Raw genomic sequence first — 16,942 nt, forward strand, 5'->3', positions numbered from 1 at the left:
GGAAGAAGAAATGACCTCTTTGTCCCATTGCTCCGCCATTTGCCCTGTAATAAAGTGTAACATACCCGTCCAACAAAGATCAAGTCAGCCTGTGGATACCTGTCTCCATGAAAGTGCCTGCCTCTGAGGGAGGGGTGAATGGGGAGAAAAATAGAGAAAGGCAAGTGAGGCTAGGGTGGAGAAATGGGGAAAGGTGGCTCTTAGGACACCTCTTCATCCTCTGAATGCTGACTTCTGCTGGACCCACCCAGGTGTCCACCCGACTTTCTCCCAAACATGCCCTTTGGGCTGACAGGCCCGGGGCCTCCCTGCTCCAGCTGCAGAACGCTGCCTCAAAGCAGATGCCCCCCCGTATCTGGATGCAGGACTCCGACAGCAGTGGGCATTAACCTGTTACTGAGAGGCACTCCCAGGATGCTCTGCCCATTAGAGTGGAAATGGCATCCATGGAGGCTGGCTGTGCAAACTAACGCTGCTTCTCCATATCCTGACCCAGGGACTCGGGCTTCGCTGGGTGCCAGGAGAGGCAATACTGTATCTGTGGAATCAAGCAGAGCTGGTTCAAGTCTCAGCTCCACCACTGGCCGTGGGCATTCGAACCTCTCTGAGCCTGTTTCCTCACTGCAAAAGGGAAGGGACCATAGTACCCACAATTCAGGATTTTGTGAGCTGATGCATATAAAGTACTGGGCCCAGGCTCTGGATTTCTGGGGGGGGGGGCATTTTATTTGGGCAACAAGCTGAGGACATAAGGGGACTGTGACCACATCTGCCATCTCCTCCATCGGAGGCTTGCGGGATCGGAGGTCAGGAACCCTGTCACAGTCGCCTGTGTCCCCTCGCCATCTACACCGGGCCTGGCACAGAGCAAGCCCGTCAATAAGGATTTGCTGAGCTGCAGAGAATTACAAAATACGGGGCTGAGGGGAAAATCCAACCTCAGAGACTTGTGGTGAGAGAAGGAAATTGACTGCATCACTACCCTGGGAGATTACAATTCTGGTAATGTCAAGGCTGAAATAAAGAGCTGCTGACTGTCTCTCCCGCTTGAAATCTGACTTCTGAAGGTGGTACAGGGAGAGGGAGTTCTGTTTTTTTTTCCTTGCAAAATTCATCACAGACACTCAGCCTAAGACACAGGGGAAAACAGAACTGTGTTTTGACTTCTAATTTATCTTCTTAATATCCATTTCCCTGTGCCCTGGACCAGGGCCAATGAGTCTCCAAGATCACATTTCACCAGCGACCTTGAAAGTGTGATTCAACATCTCTTTTTGCAGTAATAAGAACTTTTAACCAAAAGTGGCCATTTTAGGAGGCTAATACATTACAAAAGAGCCAATAGGCAAGCTGAAGCTCAGGGTTATTAAAGCCCTGGGAAAAATCAATGTGACCCGAAGCCAGCATCCAGCTGCAACTTGAGCAACAGTGGCCTGGGCTTCAGGGAGAGGTGTTTGCCTCTGGCTGGTGCTGTGTCCAAAAGCACTGCTCATCCACCACCTATGACCATGTCTGTGAGAGGAGAGGGTCCAAATCCTCCTCCCCTGGGGGGCATTGGCAGGCTCTGCTCAGGCATGGAAACTTCATGTGCCTAGCAGAGTGTCTCTTAATCCAAAACTGTGGATCCAAGCCAGAATTAAAGGGCCAAGCAGAACTGAGGGTCCAGAGGGAAACTGAGTTTCAGTGATCTAGGAAAGAACATCCAGGAGGATGGAGAACGGAGGCAGGGATTGGAAGCCCAGGGGTAGGAGAGCAGAGAGGGGGTGAGTAGAGAACAGAGGGGACCAGGTGGCATGACAAGCCCTCGTGTAAACAAAGCTGGCATCACAGGTTCAGTGTGATGCCAGCGGCGGGGTGCAAGGGGAGGCCAGCTGTGTTTAAAGGGATCGAGACAGGGCCAAGAGAAGGGGAAGGCAGCAGAGCCCATCGGAAAGCCGAGGCCCTCATCCAGGCCTGCTTCTCCAACAGCCAGCCTTCCAGGCATCACGGCGCTTCAGAGGCACCTCCAACACCTCTCCCACAAGGAGGGTGCCAAGGAGAGCCAGGGCATAGGGCAGCATTGAGCGGGAGGATGCAGTCCAAGGACACGGGGCCCTTTGCAGTGGCAGCTCTAGCCTCCTCAAAAAGTGGTGCTGATGTTGCCCCTTCTCCCTGCCTCCCTCCCCAAGCCCCACTGCAGCGCTGCCTGGATATCAGAACTAGACAAGCCCTTACTTAGCATAGACAGTCCAACCCTCCCATTTTACAGACAGGAAACTGAGGCTCAGCATGGAACACTCACCTAGTCATTTGGAGAGGGAGCAGCTAGGCTGAGGGTAAACCCCAGGTCTCCACTTCTAATCCAGTGCTATTTTCTACGTGACACAGAGTTTCAATTTTGATTCAAGGTGCAATTTCAATATATTTTTTATTATATAAACAATACTTGCTTACTATAACACATTCAAATGAAATGCACATGCAAAAAAATTAATGTGGAGATGCTCCCCTCACCCAGATTTAACGTCCATAAGAGTTTGGCATGTGGGTTGACAATTTTACAACCCCCTCTCAGGAAGCAGTCATGAGGGCAGTACCCCCAACCACACTCATGAGCACACACACATACACACATGCACATGTGCGTACACACACACTCCTCAGAGAGGCCAATTTTTCCCAATCGAATAGAATTGGCACCCTGGTCAGAAATCAGCTGGCCATAGGTGGAAGGGCTTATTTCAGAGCTCTCCATTTTTTTCCATTGGTCTATAAGTCTGACCTTATGCCAGTACCATGATTATTACATTTTTCAATTCTTTTGAAAAGTGAAGTTTCTGCTTTAACAGTATAGAGCGTAAATAAGCTTTGAGGGAAACAGATTTGGCCCAGTGGATAGGGTGGCTGTCTAGCACATGGGAGGTCCGCAGTTCAAACCCCAGGCCTCCTTGACCCGTGTGGAGCTGGCCCATGCGCAGTGCTGATGCGCGCAAGGAGTGCCCTGCCACGCAGGGGTGCCCCCGCGTAGGGGAGCCCCACGCGCAAGGAGTGCACCCATAAGGAGAGCCACCCAGCGCGAAAGAAAGTGCAGCCTGCCCAGGAATGGTGCCGCACACACGGAGAACTGACACAACAAGATGATGCAACGAAAAGACACACAGATTCCCATGTCGCTGACAACAAGAGAAGCGGACAAAGAAGAACACAGCAAATAGACACAGAGAACAGACAACCAGGGTGGGGGGGGGGGTGGGAAGGGGAGAGAAATAAATAAATAAATAAATCTTAAAAATAAATAAATAAATATCTTTAAAAAAAAAGAAGCTTCGGATTACAGCATTCGCTGCCACACAAGAGTTTGGATCCCATGCCACCCATGAGATGGAGCCCCACATACCACCCCTAAAGCTAATTGTTAGCCAAATTCTCCTTAACAATGAAGCCCTACGAAGGCACACACTGGCAGAGAACAGAGCGGAGAACTGGAATACGGCAGAGCCCTCCCCACCAGGTGCAGTGTCGCGGGAAGGAAGAGGCACGAGCTTCCTTCTGGAGGTCCAACAGACTCCATGGCCCTCCCAATTTGGCTATGGGTAAGCACTGGACAAGAACAGAATGGCACATGGAGCACACTCTGGATAAAGCAGTATCTCTTCACAGAAAACACAGTGTATAGACATCCTCAGAGCTTGCACATTAGCAGTGATACAACACACTCAACCTAATAGAGACGTCACTGGGGCCAAGTCCTAGCCTCACACATCCCATGTGCCCCCAGTGTGGGACCACGGCTCAGGTTTGAACACTGAGTCACACTCCCTAGATGCGTGACCTTGGATAAGTGTAGTGGCTACTTGCCCGGGGCTCAGCACATATCACATGTTCAGATGTTGCCTAGTGGTAGTATTAGCTCTTAATAAACACCAACTGCTCTGATGTGAAGATACCTCTCTCCCCTGCACCTTCTCAGCTGCAGAGATTGGCTGTTAATAATAATAACCATTGTCATTCATTAGGTTATTATTACTATTATTACTTATAAAATTATTAATTACATTATTACTACATGCCAGGCAAGGTTCTGGGCACTTCACATGAATTACTCCAGCTAGTCCTCACCAAACCACGTGCAGTGGGTTCTCTTACCCATTGTATGAATGAGAGCACTCAATTTCTGCCTGAGGCCAACTCTAAACCTCCCCGCAGATTATACTCTGGGTAACTGAAAGGCTCGCTTCCATCTGCCAGGGCTGGAGACAGGTAGGGAATGAGAGATTTGTTACAGGGACACTCGGGGCAAAGGAGGAGAAACAGGATTAGTGGCAAAAAGGAGAGGGGCTGGAAGAAGATGGCGTCAAGGGCAGAGGCTGGAATCAACACCAGGGCAATCTGCAGGCTGGTTGACTCCAAATGGCATCCGGAACCTGGCAGTGGGCTCAGGGCTCAGCCCCTCCCCGCTCTGCCGGCTCCCTCCTGCCCTAAGCAGGGCTGGGGTGGTCCGCCAGCCAGTCAGCGGGATCTGAGCCACCTGCCCAGGGAGCCACGGGCTCCTTTCACACTTCTGCAGGGACGGTGCCTCCTCAGCCAGGGCCTGAGGGACAGAAGCACCTGCCTCGGGGCAAAGGGGGAGCAAGGGGCAGCCCCGTGCAGAGCGGGGCGTGATCCACACCTGCTTTCTCCACAGACAGGACTCCGCCTAGGGCTGAGTTTGGGAACTTGGTTTTCTCAGAAGCTGCAGTCCAGTCCACTTCCCAAGAGCACTTCACAAAGAAGGCCCTCGATAAACGTACACCGAACGAATGGAAGATGGGGGGGGGGGTGCTGCCCAAGGTATCAGGTGGTGGGCATTGGGGGAGGCTTCCTCTCCCCTCCCAGGAACATCTGAGAGCCAGGGGCCAGGTATGCGCCGCACGCACAGCCGCTCTGGAACAGACACGGACTCGCCTATTATGCAGATCCAAACCCTCACAGGCGTGTCCACGCGAACACAGCCTCACCCTTCCTCCCCAATCTCAAAGCACAGCACCAGGTCTCAAGACATCATATGGGCTGCGGACTTGGCCCAGTGGTTAGGGCATCCGTCTACCACATGGGAGGTCCGCGGTTCAAACCCCGGGCCTCCTTGACCCGTGTGGAGCTGGCCCATGCACAGTGCTGATGCATGCAAGGAGTGCCCTGCCACGCAGGGGTGTCCCCCGCGTAGGGAAGCCCCACATGCAAGGAGTGCACCCATAAGGAGAGCCGCCCTGCGCGAAAGAAAGTGCAGCCTGCCCAGGAATGGTGCCGCACACACGGAGAGCTGACACAAGATGACGCAACGAAAAGAAACACAGATTCCCATGCCGCTGACAACAAAAGAAGCGGACAAAGAAGAACACAGCAAATAGACACAGAGAACAGACAACCCGGGTGGGGGGGTGGGAAGGGGAGAGAAATAAATAAATAAATAAATCTTAAAAATAAATAAATAAATATCTTTTAAAAAAAAGACATCATGTGACCCCCAGAGACACAACTGCCCCAACCCCCAAGGATCATCAGAACCAGCCTGTTTTCCCATTCCACAGACGGAGAAAGGCCTGCCCCTGCCTCGCCGGGCCGAGCAGCTGGGGGCTCCCTGTCTGTTTGCCCTTACGGGATTACTCCTGAGGACAGCACGCCTCTCCTGGGCTCCAGGAAACCCTCTCATCTTCTTACCTGGGTTGAATCTCCCCTTTCTGGCCTCCATCTCTGTCAGGATGTTCCATTTCTGAGAGCAACTTGGACGACTGTCGTTGATCCCACAGCCTCTAAGTTCTGCGAGGAGAGAGGCCCCAGCACCTAGCACAGCACAGTGCCGAGAACACAATAGGTGCCCCCAGAATAGCAGCCAAGGGAGTGAATGAATAAGTACCCAACAACCCTGAAAACACTCCAAACAGCAAATTCTTTGGGAGCTGTGGTTTTTTATTTTAAATCAAAGCCTTTCTTTCCCATTATAACAGTAATATCTATGCCTTAAAGAGATATAGAAAGGAAGCAGAAAATACCTTCTTTCCCAGCACCCAAAGTAATCCTCAAACTGTAAAATCAGGAGATGCCACTGGCCAAAGCATCTGGAATCCTTAGGAGACTCAACTACTTCTCAGGCTGTGACATGGTTAGTGGCAGAGGGACCGTGCTGGGCATTTCAAAGTTGAGCTACCAGAAGAGACCTAGGACGCGTCCTCCAACCTCCTGCTTCACTCCCTCTCTGTGTTTTCCCTCCCCCAGCAAAGCAATTCTTCAATATTGCTGCCCCTGAAAAGGATCTGGGTCCACAGCCCAAGTGGAAAGAGAAGTTCATGGTACAGCAGTTAACAGGAGGTTTACACTCGCAGGAGCGAGCTTTGACTTTTTTAAAAAACCTTAAGTTATAAATTCTCTTTTAAAAGAAGAAATAATAATATGGAGGAAAAGGCTCTGAAATCAGTACATTTTAAATTTAAAATAACCAAATTGCTACTGGGAGAGAAAAATAACCATGTACTTAGGAGACAAAAATGAAGAAAATTCAAATTAAAAAGGCTGGAGGTAGTGGTTCAACTACATTGTCTTCTTCCTCAGCTTTTTGTTTACAAAAGGTAATTTTTATTTCAAGGAGGAGGTATAAGTTTTAGTTTGACAGCCGATATGATTCCCATTGCAAAATTAAAACACATTTTGCCAGATTTTTTAAAGTTATATTTTATTGATATGCGTATAATTTCACGCTACAATTATAGCTCATATTTTATAAACCCAGTAAACAGAAAAAAGGATCCATGCCTTCTCCTCTAAATCAACCAAGCACAGCGAGCAGGATGGAAAGTGTTTTAAAGCTACAGAGCAACCCAATTTAGTCAAAGTCTGAAGTGGAGGACAGTAGCTTCTCGAGCAATCCAGCTGACGTAAGACGTCCTCCTGAGGTGCCAGAGGAACTGGGCACAGTGGGGGAACATCACATACAGGCCTGTCTGGCACCTTTTTCGAGGCTTTCTGGATGATAGCCTAAGAAGGATGAAACTCATGGTCTTACTGTGTCATGTTTTGCAGCAAGGTACATACGCCAAAGCAAAACATTATGTAATCAACTCCCCAGTCTCTTTGCAAAGAGAAAAGAGGGGTGGATAGACATCTGGGAAATGGGGAGAGCAGTTTGCAGGGGTTAGATCATCCAACACAGAAATCCTTCTCCTGTAACCACTGGCATAGCACATTTCATCACATAATGATGTGCAAACAAACCACACTCAGTGACACCAGTTCCATTTGCTAGACTCTCAAGAAGCCATGCAGAGCCCCACAGGCAACAGTTCAAAACCCTGCTCGGACACTCATTGGGAATCTGAGTAAGTCACGTAACCTCTCAGAGTCTCAGTTTCCTCTTGGGCATACTTTCTAAGGCTGTTCTTGTTAGACATTCATGCCAGACACTGTGCCTCTTTCTTTATTGCAAGACCACAATCAGTCCTCACTGCGGACCTGATTATGTAAGAGGTATGTGGTGCTTTTAAGCATGGCTGCAAAGTGCTTTGATGAGCTCCCATCAAAAGGTGATGTCTTCATATGGGCTTATCTTCTAAAGTCACTTCTAATGAATAGAATGTTGCAGAAGTGATGTTGCATCACTCTGAGGTCAGGTCATAAAAGGGAATACAGCTTCTTCCTGGCCCACTCCCTCTCTCAGGACTCTCAGCTTGGAGTCTAGCCGCCATGTTGTCAGGAAGCCCAGGCCGCACAGAAGAGGCCATGTGCAGCCCAGCTTTGCCCCTAGATGAGTCTCAGCACCTATCACCAGATACGTGAACAAATGAGGCTTCGGGTGATTCCAGCTTCAAGTCTGATGCTCGGTGGAACAGAGAAAGCATCATTCCCTGAAACCTCCCCAAAGTATAGATTTGTGAACAAAACAAATCTTGTCATTGTTAAGCTACTGTGTTGGGGTGGGGTGGAATAGATGACTAGAAGAAGCTATTTTTATGTCCATTTTATGAATGAGAAAAGTGAGGCTTGGTGGGATTAACAAATGGCACAGTCAGGACTTGAACCCAGCTGAAAAAGCTTATGCCCATAACCCCTACACTGCACTACATTCCCAGCCTGGTTTTCCATCATCAACACATCAACACTAAGACTTAAGTGGGGAGTCTGATCAATCTGCAGTTTCCAGAAAACACAAATCCAAACTCCCCATTCCCTGGGCATTCTGGTCAAGAATTTAATATATTCCCTCCTTACTATAATCTGTAATCTTCATTTATTTTTTAGCTCCATTTAAAAAACATTTTCTCTCAGAGAGCAACTTTAAAATAAATACATCCAGAAAGTCTGAGTAATCAGCTGTGAGCTGAGCTGCTGGGGCAAGGAGCAGAGATGTGGGGAAGGAGGAGCTCACATTTTATGTACTGTGCACGTAGTATTTGCCATTTCATTACTGATACTTGCCATTCGTTGTTCTAGATGCACTGAGGAAATAGATTAAAAGAGAAAAAACAAAACAATTACAGTTAGTTGAGCTTTAACCCCAGCGTCTGTTAGCAGGCACAGTGTGAAAGCCCCTCCCCACCCCCGCCAACTCCCAACCCTCCCTCTGCCCCACACTCCACTGATAGGCGCTAAAATGCTTATTACTTCCTTACTGCGATGCCATTAGCAACACCCAGATTCAAAATCATACCCCACTGTTTCTGCTACTTAAAGGCACAAGAACTCTCTTCAGGACACACATTAACACTGACTGTCCTGTTCACTCAAGTGTCCTCAAACTCAAGGCCTAGCCTTCAGGTCATTAATAAGGGTTTACATACCCAAGCTCCTTCAAAATCCAGAGGATCAAAACTCCCCAAAGATTTTGTGTGATCTATGCATCTTTTAAAAATAAAAAAAAAATTTTAAAAAGAAACAACAAAAAAAACCTTTCCGAAGGTTTAACTCTAGGCTAGTGAGGCAGTCACATAGCGGAAGATTCTTCTGGCAAAGGGGTGGGGACAGGAGAAGGAGGAACCAGCCTGAGGGTGTGGTTTGGGAACAGGTGAAAGGGCAGCTGGGAAGCCACACGGAGCGAGAACTGCCTAGATGCTGAGGAGGGGTGGGGGACGAGTCGGAGACGGCTCCGAGGGGCCTCTGACTGGGACGGCGCGGAAGGGACGGTGAGGGACGGCGAGGTTCAGTCTGGATGAGAGGGCAGGGTTGCAGGGAGGCAGCGTGGGGCAAGGAGTGAGAGGAGGAGAGGCTCTGGGGTAAGAACAAGCCCGCCAAATGCTGGGCCCACCGCTTACTTAGCCTGGGGTGCCCAGGGCTGAGCGACTCGGCCTCGCTACATGCCAGCATCTTCATCCACAAAAAGGACAGCACTGGAGAAGCTCCCAGAGGTCACCTCCCTAAGAGGCCTTCCCTGGCCACTTCTCTGGCCCCCTCCGCCCCCCACCTAGGGCTTAATCTACTCTACTTTCCTCATAGCAGACAAACCAGGAGGGGTTGCTCACTAGTCCTCGGTTATGAGGTTATCCATCAACACCGTCCCCCACCCACTGACCGTGTTGTTGATGGATCACTTTCTCCAAACTGAAACTTCCTGGTGTATTTCTTTGGTTTACTTGTTTACTGTCTCTCTCCAGGGGCTATGTCGATCTTTCTTATCCCTGCGCCACCAGGGCTAGCACATAGTAGGAACCCAATGATATTTGCTGAAGGACCAAATTCATATTGCTTATTAGTTCACAGGCAGGAAAGCAGGATTCAGTATTCAGGGCAGATCTTGGAGTTATCCACAGAGGACTGAAAGCTGAGGTAGGGGGAGGATGAGCTCTTCCCTGGGGAGATTCGAGAGGCAGAGCACTGTGGTTAGAGGACCATCCATCATGGAAGGTTACATTAAAGGGGAAGGGGAAAGAGACGAGCGAGCCAGAGCAGAATCAAAACACCATCAGGCCACTGGCACTCCCATGCTCGGGCCCAGAAGAAAGAGATGACCGCAGCGAAGACCCTGGAATGGGCACAGAGCCCCAGAAGCTTATCATTTAATCAGGCTCTGTATGTAAACTGTCCCATAAATTTCTAAGCTTGTACAAATAATTGTTTCCCAGAATGTTTGTACAAATGGTGCCGATTACAAAACTCCGGCCAAGGGAAAAAATGTCCTGTGGCCAAGGTCATGGAGCAGCCGGGGCCACTGAATAGAAAACACAGGGTTTCTAGCCCCAGCCCCTTGGCCACAGTTTTCCTGGTCTGCTCACAGTTGATTGTGGGGGTAGGAATCTGGCCAGTTCCTCAGAGCCCACACTTAGCACTGTAGACTGGGAAGGAGGCTTTCAGGGAAGTGCAGGAGGCCTCGGCCAACCTGTCTATACCAAGGGAGCACAGATAAGATGTCTGAGAAAGTTAGCTGGGAAAATAGTAAAGCACCGAAGACTTGAGTCTCACAAACATTTTTAAAGCACCTACTATGGGCCGGGCAACCCACTGGTCCATTTACATACATGTCATGGCATATAGCTCTGCCACAGCCCTGTGAAACGGCCGTTCCGTTCCAGATCATCATGTTCAGGAAGAGGAACCTGAGACTCAGAGAGGCAAAGGGATCTGCTCAGCATCACAAGTCTGGTTGGTTGGAGAACAAGACTCAAACTCAGGCATTTTGAATCCAAATTCTGTGCCCTTTCTGATACGTTGCAGCAGCCTTCCAAATGCAAGATACTTTGTAAATAGCTAATATGTGACTTAGCATGTGCAGGCGAGTGGTGCATGTGTTTATTCCCCAGCTCCGTAGGCGTAAAGGCCCTGCCTTAACTCCTACCTCGCGGGCCCAGCATCCTAGCAGCGGTTTATGGAATGGTGGTTGAATTGACTTGCTGGCACACTGATTCGCACCAGACAGGAAGGCCAGCAGGCCAGGTCACTGCTTGTCCTCTACCCGTTCCCAGATGAACAAGTTTATGAGATTCGTTTTCATCAACTGAGGCATGAGGGAAACAAGAGTTGATGGGAGACAGCAGTAGGTGGGGCCTTTTCTGAGAAAGGAAGCCGGGAGGGGGGCGGTCCATGGCAACCTACTGGGATACCAGGCCCAAAATGGGCCTAACTCAAAGTGGGCAGGTAAGGGCCAAATTGACAGAGCGTATGCTTTAAAGTTAAAAAGAACCTGGACTCAAACCCAAGCTTCACAGCTAGTGCTATGGCTTCAGACAAAGTATTTACCTTTTCTGAATCTCAGCTTCCTCACCTGAAAAAGGGGATAACACCGCCCGCCTCCCTGGGCTGTTGTAGGGATTGTAGAAATGTGTATGGAAAGCCCCTGGCACATAGTATGTGTTCCATAAACTATGGATAATGTGATTTTTAGCGGTGTTACCAAAACCAGAATTATCAGATACCACAAATTGTACTTTGCTCAATGTACCCACACTACCAATGTTTTTTTTTCCCTAAAAGTCACTAGGAAAACTGTATTCAGTGGTCAACTGCTGTTCTCCAAACCCACCCAAATCCACTATGGCCACCTGCTCCTCCTCCAAATTCCTCCCAGCAGCAAAATCCTCTCTCATTTTATCGTTCAATCTTCCTGTAAAGACTGCATTACAGAAAGTCTAGAGAAACAGATTCTCAGATGGAATACACATTACTTGGGTATTTTTAATCCCTAGCCATTAAAATCCTCAGAATGAGAAGGAGCATCAGCAGGCAGACTTTCAACGTCTCCAGTGAAACTCAACTGCGAGAAAGCCAGACACAAGATATCCAATGGAAAGCTGGTGTTCCTGAGATTGGGAACAGCTGGAGCAAGCCATCCTCTTGGCTAGGTTTGCCAGAGATGAGCGATGGGTTTGCAAGGAGTCACATGTGTCCCATTATACTGAAAATCTCCAACATGCAATTTACAACCCACTGTTTTATAAAGTATTCTAAAACACACAAAGATTTATACATTGTTTCTAAAAATCACCTAGCCCCCTTTCTTTCAACCCAAAGTCTGAAGTCTATAGCTTGGGGCTTGCAAGGTGTCACCTCCTAGGAGGCTGGTTAGAGCTTCTATCATTGCCATTTATTTACTTTTACATGTCCATCATTTGTTTCCATATATAAACTCTGTTGGGGTAAGATGTCAGTTTATCTTATTTATCTCAAAAACCCTAGCCTGGCACACAGAAAATGTTCCATTGCTGCTGAATAAACAAATTCATAAATCAATCTAACATATTAAGCCTACACTTAAGGCAATCTGTACTTGGCCAGTTTTCTCAAATTTAAATGTGTTCTCAGACCACCTGGGTGCATTGTTAAACAGCAGGTTGGGATCTGGTAGGTCTGGGGAGGGCCCTGGGATTCTGCTTTCCTAACAAGCTCCCAGGCCCTGCCATTGCTGCCGCCCTCGTGCAACCCACGAGGAAATGGGCGGGTGCCTAATGCCTAGAGGTCACGGAAGTGAGCAAAACGATAGCCGGCGTTTCCTCGCCACAGGGCTTTTCTTCTAGAACAGAACTCTGAAATTAGGCTTGAAAATCAAAGATCTCTATTTACGTCAAATTAATACCAAAAAGCAAGATTTGAAGAAAACAACTTCTCCAGGGTTGTTAGTCTGAGCCAGTTTTAGCCATCTTCACTGACCTTAGAAGGGCCCCTGCTCCCTGCTCCCACACTCCAGGGTGCTCAGAGCCAAGCCCCTGGGGCTTTATCGACCACCCCTTGCCCTGACTGCCCGAGCGCCAGCGCCTCTGGCCGCGCTGACACACACTAACCACCCAATACCCGCACCCCCACCCCCGTTCCCTCCCACCAGGAAGAAGATGATTCTCTGTTCCCCTCGGATGGCAAAACTGGGGAGACAAAGAAAAAGTCCCCTAGAGAGGACATGCTGGCCAGGAGCTCAGCAGCCTCTCTCCTCCACCTCCCAGCCCCCAGCCCATGCTCCAGCAGGGCCAAGCGACAGGCAGTTTCCTCCACAGCCCACCCTTCCCGTCCTCAGGCTTCCCACTAATAGTTCCTTCTCAAAACACCTCTCCATGCGCACCACCTCCCTTTCTTCATGCAGCGTACTCTCATCCATCCCTAAAGTCCCAGGAACGCACCCTCCCCACTGTTGCTCCTCCTTCAGGCACTGCGTTCCTGGAGCACCTATGCTGAGCCAGATCATGAATGTTTAAAACACATTAAATGGAATAAGGAAGATTTTAAATTAGAAAAGTGAACTATGAACTGACCTTCCCAGCTCCCCCTCAATCCCCAGAAAAAGCTTGCCCACTTGAGTATATGGTATATGCATGTATATGTGTGTGTGTGTGTGTGTGTGAGCTCAGTTAATGAGAGAGCAAGAAAGTGGCAGCATTTGAAAGAAAATTTGAAATGGGGCCAAGAAGACTATTTGGGGAATGAAATGTGAGTTCCCGTCTTGGATCATGCAGTAACACTCCTTGGGGCCTTAGGAATCACCTCCCAGTACCCCTTGCACACCTTTACCCACACTTCATGCAAAAGAAGGGCCCTACTTTCCCCAGCCTCCACTCACTTTCCCTTCTCCCTGTTTTTACCCCAGCCGCTCTCATGCCCATGCTTCTCCAGGAAATTATTTCTGTAAATCATGCCCCTGCCCTCACTGATCTACCCAGTACCTGCTGCTGCCCTTCTGACTCATGGGGATAAGCGCGTGGGGCTTATCAAAAACACACTTTAGTTTCATCAATTCACATTTTCTCTCTACCAAATCAAGGCCAACATTATCAACACATTTCCTGATGTTATACCACAACTCAGTGAAAACTGCTGAAAAGTCCTTGGATGGAAGTTATTTTAAAAGCTGTGCCATCTCAGTCTTGAACTTGATAATACAAGGATCCCTACTGTCTCACGTTGTCTCTGAGAATCTGTTTAAATCTCCTCTGAGATTCAGATTCAGCAGGCATTCGTTGAGCACCTTTCAGGTGCCAGGATTGTTTTTTACGTGATCCTTTTAACTCAACCATACAAGATAGGTATTATTATACCCATTCCACACAGGAGAAGATAGGACTCAGAAAACAAAAGTGACTTGTTCAAGATCACATAGACAAGACATCACAGAGCCACAGTCCAAGTAGGTCCCCTGACTTCAAACACCCCTGGCTTTTCTCATCATAAAATGCTCTTAGGTTCTCACATCAGCTCTGCTGCTCCTGTGTTACCCTGCAGTGCCTGGTTCGATGCTGGGCACAAAGGGTATTGTCAAATGGATTCAACCTCCAGTACTCTGGCACGAGGGAACAGAGCCACACCACCTTAAGGGCTAAAACAGCATTAAAAAAATAAAGTAAAAAAAATAAACATTTTTTTAAAAAGACAGCATTAATTTAAGAGCATTTTCTTGTATTGATGCTGCAGCTATATTTTTAAAAGATATTGAGAAAAAGAAGTTTCAGCAGATCGTTATTAATACCATGCATTACCATGCATTCCTTTTCAAAGTACTTAAATGTGAGGTAAAGGGTAAAAGGTGGAAAATCATCTCTTTTCTAATGAAGCCAGGCGTTAAGTGTGAAAAGGTGACAGGCAAGACTCCTCTTTTGGGTGCAAAAGCACATTTCTGACCAACTTGGAAACTCATGCACATTCACAATGGTCCCAGTTCAGGGGGTAAAACGGTTGTGGTGGGTTTATCAGCCCAAAGAAGGCTGCTACTCCAAACGCTCTCAGGCAGAATGCCTTCTTATATGAAGGCTGGGAATCTCCAGTACTTTTCTTGGGGTCCTCAGCCTGTCCACAGAAGCTCATGGTCAGTGGGCATCTGGAAGGTGTCGCGGCACAGAGCAAATCTTATCTAAGTTTTAGGGTCTAGTGTTAGCACAGTGTGCCGGGCATTATGCTAAGTGCTCTGGAGCTGTTAAACTGCTGTGCCACAGTTTCCTCATCTGAAAAACAGGGAAGAGAATTGCTTCCCCCAAGGTGCTGGTTGAGATAAAGCAATGTCATTTCTGGAACACACAGGCCAGCCTCTGACTGGAATGAGCTACTCCAAAATCAGCAGTCGCTGCTGGGCTCCCCCACACGTTCCAATCCATTCACGGTTGCCCTCGGCATGATTGCCTCACCCTGGGCTGCGGTCAAAGGTCACTGGCAACGGGCAGAGAGAAAAATCACTCTATATCCAAAGCCATCTCCCAGGCTCCCCTCCTGTGCCCTTGTACCGGGGAACAAGGTGTGGGAAGCACATTATTCCACTCCTGAGGACTCCGTGCCCTTCCCCCTCAGACTCCAGGCAGCTTAGATTAAAAAGGCAGTGCCTTTCGCAGCTGCCTTTCAGGGTGGCACAAGGCAGTCACCTTGGAAGCCAGGGAACGCTCTCTTGAGCAGCATGCCTGCCAGGGGACAAGGCAGTGACAGGCCCATTCGGCAGCGGGTAGACCAGTAGTCCTGGCTGCCCCCCCGCCAGGACACACTGCCCACAGCCAGCCTTGATTCTGCCCGGTCCTGCCTGGCACCTTCACATCTCCTCTCTGCCCTCAAAGCCTGGGAGGGGCCTTTTAAGGAACCTCACAGGTTACATGACCTTCCTGAACCCCCGCCTTGCTCTCTGTGGCCCCTGGCCCCATTTGGGTAGGCATCTTGGTTAACAATATCTCTTTGCACCAGGCCCCACATTTGCTCTGATGTTGTATGGCTCACTTACACCCAGTTCCCTCCCGACCCTCTCCCCATCCCAGCTCCAGGAGCGCCAGCTTGCATCAGAGCCCCAGCCTACCACCATTCTCATCTCATATCCCCTCTTCACCTCCAGCCCCATTTTTCAGGGCAGGAAGTCTTGTGGCTTTTCATGAACTGTTGTGCATGCTCACCAAGAGAACACAGGCACACACGTTTTGAAACTTCACCAACACCTGGGCTATATTTTACCATCTATACTTTCATTCATTCATGCATTCATATGTTCTTTCATTCTTCAATACATACTTAATGAGTGCCTATATCTCGTCATTGTGTTAGGTGCCAAGAATACAAAGTCTAGTTAGAAGTCATAGTCTTACCTTCACAAAGCTCCAAATCAATGGCAGAGAGAAACAGGGAGGCAGATAAGAAAGTAGACAATTAAGGGACAGAGTAATGACTTTGACAATGAGGGTAAGCACAGAAGAGAGAGATTCTGCCAGCTTGGGGTGTCAGGAAAGGCTTTCTAGAGGAAGTGATACCTCACTGAGCCTTTAAGGGGGAAGAGAATTAGTTAGACGGAGCCAAGGAGAGCTCGTTCCTGTTTGCCTGGGACTTTCCTACTGTTAGCATGAAAAGTCCCATGTCCCAAGAGCCCCCTCAGTCTTGAGCAAAGCAGGAGAGTTGGTTACCCTAGGCTCAGGGCATTTTGTCACACCAATGGGATTGGGCATTTTGCAAGGGTGACAAGAAATCAATGGAAGATCACAAGCAGGCCAGAGAGATCAGATCTGTATTATAAGCAATGCAAAAAGAAAATCTACTCCACTGTTTCTGTCATCCAAACAGTGGGTACATCTTCCCCATGAGTGCTCCCTGGCACTTGACACATCTTGGGTTTCATAACGTCAGGGCACCTTAACCACCCTTGCTTTCCCATGAAATTGAAGGCTCTGTCACCTGCTGTTGATCTGCCCGCAGCGGAGGCCCACTCGCCCCAGAGATGGGAGCTCTCCCCCTGGCACACCCACAGGCTTCGTGGGAAGTTCCTAGGAAATACTCCGCATCCTGAGCGGACCATTGGATCAGAGAACACAGAGAACGCCAGCAATAGTTCGAGCGTGCCGCAATTTTCCCAGACCAACACAATTTCTTCCTAGTGCCTTCCTGACTTTTAGAGTCGTAGGGATGATATAGCTAATGCAAGAGAACAGCAGTAGCCGCAGGAAACCCAGGATGGAGAGAATCCCATTGTAATGAGCTTGACCGATAACATTGCTGTGTTGTCTTCAAATCTCATTAAGGCTAGACAAGACTGCTGTGAAAGTGGAGAGGTGGTCTCGATTACTTACTA

At 48.7% G+C, this 16,942-nt stretch overlaps 1 protein-coding gene and 1 long non-coding RNA gene across 3 annotated transcripts in view; both read right to left on the minus strand.

The window, feature by feature from the left end:
- Positions 1-16,942, minus strand: part of NAV2 (neuron navigator 2) — a 741,011-nt gene that overhangs the window by 684,368 nt on the left and 39,701 nt on the right. The gene's annotated exons all lie outside the window — the stretch shown is intronic.
- LOC131280051 (uncharacterized) lies at positions 6,667-8,957 on the minus strand. Its single transcript, XR_009187621.2, has 3 exons — positions 8,787-8,957; positions 8,375-8,444; positions 6,667-6,987 (listed from the first exon to the last, which is right to left on the minus strand). It is a non-coding gene; the product is annotated as an uncharacterized lncRNA (long non-coding RNA).

Source organism: Dasypus novemcinctus, chromosome 10, assembly GCF_030445035.2.
Source record: "Dasypus novemcinctus isolate mDasNov1 chromosome 10, mDasNov1.1.hap2, whole genome shotgun sequence".
NCBI lineage: Eukaryota > Metazoa > Chordata > Mammalia > Cingulata > Dasypodidae > Dasypus > Dasypus novemcinctus.